Source organism: Bos taurus, chromosome 12 (genome assembly GCF_002263795.3).
Source record: "Bos taurus isolate L1 Dominette 01449 registration number 42190680 breed Hereford chromosome 12, ARS-UCD2.0, whole genome shotgun sequence".
Classification (NCBI taxonomy): Eukaryota; Metazoa; Chordata; class Mammalia; order Artiodactyla; family Bovidae; genus Bos; species Bos taurus.
The window spans coordinates 32,145,603-32,151,180 of record NC_037339.1 but is presented as its reverse complement, the minus strand read 5'-3'; positions in this window follow the sequence as shown (position 1 = coordinate 32,151,180).

The following is a 5,578-nucleotide window of genomic DNA, read 5'->3' as shown; positions in this document are numbered from 1 at the left end:
GTGCAAGACGAAAGGAGATCTGTGGGTGGATGGTGGGGATGGCTGCAGAGCAGTTTCAATGTACTTAACGCCACAGAGCTGTGCACTTAAAAATGGATACAATGTAAATTTCATGATATGTATTATCACAATTAGAATATATAAGTTTTCAAAAATAACCATCACTAGATGCCAACATCAGAGGGAAATTTTGATGAGGAGTAGGATTTTTCATTTTTTTAAAATGGCTCCCCACAGATTGTTTATTAGTTGTAATGACTAAATCTGGCACCAATTTGATGATTGAAATTAACTTTACCAATGAGAGACAACTGGACATCATGTGCCTGCAGGTGTGACACCCTTAGAAGGACACAAGAAACATCAGATAAATACAAAAATGGAAAATGTTCTATCAGGAAAATGGGAGGGGAGGAGGGACTGAATTCTCTAAAACTGTCAATGTTATAAAAGACAAATAAAGACGATGGAAATGTTCCAGGCTAAGAGAGGCTAAAGATACAAGTGAAACCCAACAGACTGGAATACCAGCTCAGCTGATGAAACTGGAATCATATCAACAAAGAGGTATCAAGTTGATAACTGTACTGTGTGCCTCTGTAAGAACATATCCCTGCTCTTAAGAGACACAGACTTAAGTAGTTAAGGGCCATGACATATAGAGCTGACCAGCAAATGACTAAAAAGAAAAAAACTGGATATGCTTGTGTGTGTACCCTCTGCACCTGGCATCTAATAGGAACTCGATCAATGTTTGCCAAATGAAGGAAGAAACTGGTTGGAAACTGTTTGTTTTTTTTACTTAAGTTACTTGTAAATAGAAACATTGACTTATTTGTCTTTCACTTTGAACTAAAATTTCCTTTTTCCTAGGAACTAGGAAGTGAACTTGGGCTTCCCTAGTGGCTCAGACGGTAAAGAATCCGCCTGAAATGCAGGAGACCTGGGTTCAATCCCTGGGTTGGAATCAAATAACTGGTTATCTTAGTCAGCATGGCCTACTGTAATAAATACCATAGCCTGGGTGAGTTAAATGAAAGACATTTATTTCTCCCAGTTTCAGAGGCTGGAAAGTCCAAGATCAAGGCGCCAGGAGATCTGGCTCCTGGCGAGGGCCCTCCTCCTGGCGATGGCCAGCTTTTTGCTGTGTCCTCACATGGCAGAGAGAGCACGTTGGTCTCTTACCTTCCCACAAGGACAGTAGTTCCAGTGTTGGGGGGTCTACCTTCATGACCTCATCTCAACCTAATCACCCTCTCTGCACCACAAACACAATAATTAGTGCTGTGATGGTTTCCCCCAATTTCGCTTCCTAGTTCACTTCCTGTGCTTAGTCGCTCAGTTGTGTCGGGCTCTTTGCGACCCCTCTGTCCATGGGGATTCTCCAAGCAAGAATACTGGAGGAGTCGCCATGCCCTCCTCCAGGGGGTCTTCCCAACCCAGGTAACTTAAGTAAAAAAAAAACAAAAAAACAAAAGTTTCCAACTATTGCCTTTAGTGGAGTTTACTATCAGCCTTGGGTTCTTTGCATGTATGTTATCCACCAAGATATAACTCATTTGTCCAAAATTTTTTCATTCTTCCATGTTCCCTTCACAGAGGAAACCAATTCGCGGTAAGTGAGAATTGAGCCAATTCACAAAAAGAAATGCAGTTAGGGCTTCCCTGGTGCCTCAGTGGTGAAGAATCCACGGGTTATATCCCTGGCCTGGGGAACACCCCACACGGCGAGGAGCAACTAACCCCTTGGGCCATGACTACTGAGCGAGCCTGTGCTCTAGAGCCCGGGAGCCGCAACCGCTGAGCCCACACAGCCTAGACACTGGTGCCCTGCAACAGAAGAAGCCACGATAATGAGAAGCTTGTGTGTCGTCAGCTAGAGAGTAGCCCCCGCTCACTGAAACTAGAGAAAGGCCATACAGCAACGAAAACCCGGTACAGCCAAAAATAAATAAATAAAGTGATTTAAAAAAAATAAACGAAGTGAAGTCAGATGGAGCAGCTGACAGCCCTGATAACTAGCCCGAGGCTTTGGATCTAGCTGTGCCTGAGGTGTCCTCCATATTCCAGGTTCCCTAGCTATTTCCTGAGATTCTCTCTCTGTCCTCTTCCTGTCCCTTCTTCTTTCTGAGCCTTCACACAATTTTGTCACTTGCAGCTGACAGGATCTTGACATAGAGGTTATCATCATGAGGGGCACCACGAATGATAAGAAAATGAAAACTTCTACAAAAAGTCAGAGTTGTGGGAGTTCTTCATTGGGGAAGATCTGAGGAAAACAGCATCTGAGCACATTCCTAATGTGTTAAATCTTTGGTCAGTGGAAATAGCCAAGAGAATGTTCCAGGTAGAAGGAATGGAGGAGAAACAGTAAAAAAAAAAAAAATTGTCCAAGCCAACAAGAGCGTATTCACAGCAGAGCAGTATGGGAGCCAAGACCAAGAAGGTGAGTTTGAGCTGCTCCATGAAGGACCCTGCACTTGGACAGAATATTCCAGGTCATACTGTCTGGCTGGAAAGGAAAATGTTGTCCTGTAGCTCAAGAGAATAGCTGGGGCTGCAGACTTGGGTTGGGAGTTGTCTGCAGAAAAAAACTATAGCTCAAAGCCTGAAGTGCTGGAACTGCTCACGCTCACAGTAGCAAGTGTATCTGGAGAGTCTGTTCAGGTTACATTGTGCTAAAGGGTGGTGACAGCATAGCTTCATTTACTCCTTAGACAAACCCTGTAAGGCAGCCACTATGTTCTTACCTCATTTGGGAGCTGAAGTTTGAAATAAGCTTACAGAGTTAGCCCGTTCAAAGCAGTCGGTGCAAAGATCCAAAGCAGTCAGTGCTGCAGCACTTGAATCTGACCACTTCCAATTTGCCTTGATTCATGGACCTAACATTCCAGGTTCCTATGCAATATTGCTCTTTACAGCATTGGACTTTACTTCCACCACCAGTCACATCCACAACTGTATGTTGTTTTTGCTTTGGCTCCGTCTGTCCATTCTTTCTGGAGTTATTTCTCCACTAATCTCCAGTAGCATATTGGGCACCTACCAACCTGGGGAGTTCATCTTTCAGTGTCCTACCTTTTTGCCTTTTCATACTGTTCATGGGGTTCTCAAGGCAAGAATACTGAAGTGGTTTGCCATTCCCTTCTCCAGTGGACCATAAGCCTCTATACAGTCAGCAAAAATAAGACTGGGAGCTGACTGTGGCTCAGATCATGAACTCCTTATTGCCAAATTCAAACTTAAATTGAAGAAAGTAGGGAAAAGCACTAGACCATTCAGGTATGACCTAAATCAAATTCCTTGGAAGTGGAAGTGACAAAATAGATTCAAGGGGTTAGATCTGATAGACAGAGTGCCTGAAGAACTATGGATAGAGGTTTGTGACATTGTACAGGAGGGAGTCAAGACTATCTCCAAGAAAAAGAAATGCAAAAAGGCAAAATGGTTGTCTGAGGAGGTCTTACAAATAGCTGAGAAAAGAAGAGAGCAAAGGAGAAAAGGAAAGATACACCCATTTGAATGCAGAGTCCCAAAGAATAGCAAGGAGAGATAAGAAAGCCCTCCTCAGTGATCAGTGCAAAGAAATAGAGGGAAACAGTAGAATGGGAAAGACTAGAGATCTCTTCAAGAAAATTAGAGATACCAAGGGACTATGTCATGCAAAGATGGGTTCAATAAAGGACAGAAATAGTATGGACCTAACAGAAGCAAAAGATATTAAGAAGTGGTGGCAACAATACACAGAAGAACTGTACAAAAAAGATTTTCATGATCCAGATAACCACAATGGTATGATCACTCACCAAGAGTCAGACATCCTGGAGTATGAAGTCAAGTGGGCCTTAGGAGGCATCACTATGAACAAAGCTAGTGGAGGTGATGGAATTCCAGTTGAGCTATTTCAAATCCTAAAAGATGATGCTGTGAAAGTGCTACACTCAAATTTGGAAAACTCAGCAGTGGCCACAGGACTGGAAAAGGTCAGTTTTCATTCCAATCCCACACAAAGGCAATGTCAAAGAATGTTCAAACTACCACACAATTGCACTCATCTCACAGACTAGCAAGGTATTGCTCAAAATTCTCCAAGCCAGGCTTCAACAGTATGTGAACTATGAACTTCCAGATGTTCAAGCTGGATTTAGAAAAGGCAAAGGAACCAGAGATCAAATTGCCAATATCTGTCAGATCATCAAAAAAGCAAGAGAGTTCCAGAAAAAAACATCTACTTCTGCTTTATTGACAACGTCAAAGCCTTTGACTGTGTGGATCACAACAAACTGTGGAAAATTCTGCAAGAGATGGAAATATCATACCATCTGACCTGCCTCCTGAGAAATCTGTATGCAGGTCAAGAAGCAACAGTTAGAACTGGACATGGAACATGGACGTGGACTGGTTCCAAATAGGGAAAGGAGTATGTCAAGGCTGTCTACTGTTACCCTCTTATTTAACTTATATGCAGAGTACATTATGAGAAACGCTGGGCTGGATGAAGCACAGCTGGAATCAAGATTTCTGGGACAAATATCAGTAACCTCAGATATGCAGATGACACCACCCTTATGGCAGAAATCGAAGAACTAAGAGCCTCTTGATGAAAGTGAAAGAGGAAAGTGAAGAAGTTGGCTTAAAATTCAACATTCAAAAAACTAAGATCATGGCATCTGGTCCCATCACTTCATGGCAAATAGATGGGGAAACAATGAAAACAGTGACAGATTTTATTTTGGGGGGCTCCAAAATCACTGCAGATGGTGACTGCAGCCATGAAATTAAAGGATGCCTGCTCCTTAAAAGAAAAGCTATGCCCAACATAGACAGCATATTAAACAGCAGAGACATTACTTTGCCAACAAAGGTCTGTCTAGTCAAAGCTATGGTTTTTCCAGTAGTCATGTATGGATGTGAGAGTTGGACTATAAAGAAAGCTTAAGGCCAAAAAATTGGTGCTTTTGAACTGTGGTGTTAGAGAAGACTCTTGAGAGTCCCTTGGACTGCAAGGAGATCAAACCAGTCAATTGTAAAGGAAATCAGTCCTGAATATTCATTGGAAGGACTGATGCTGAAGCTGAAACTCCAATACTTGGGCCACCTGATGCGAAGAACTGACTCATTTGAAAAGACCCTGATGCTGGGAAAGATTGAAGGCAGGAGGAGAAGAAGATGACAGAAGTAGAGATGGTTGGATGGCATCACCTACTGGATGGACATGAGTTGAGTAAGCTCCGGGAGTTGATGAAGGACAGGGAAGCCTGGCATGCTACAGTCCGTGGGGTCACAAAGAGTCGGACATGACTGAGCAACTGAACTGAACTTGGATCTGATCTCGTCCCTGGAAACAAGCTCTTAACCATCATGCACACTGTGCTCCCCAGTGGGAGAACACAAGCACAGGAAGACGGCAGAGAAAGAATCTCAGGAAATAACTAGCAGAAGCAAGATTCTGGCCACCGCCAAGTGAGCTGGGAACCTGGACCCTCAGCTGCTATCTGTAGGTAGAAGAGCCAGGCAAGGATTTCTGGATTTATCTCCATTTGCTGGGGTACCTGGCTATCGCTTCTGTTCTTCTCTA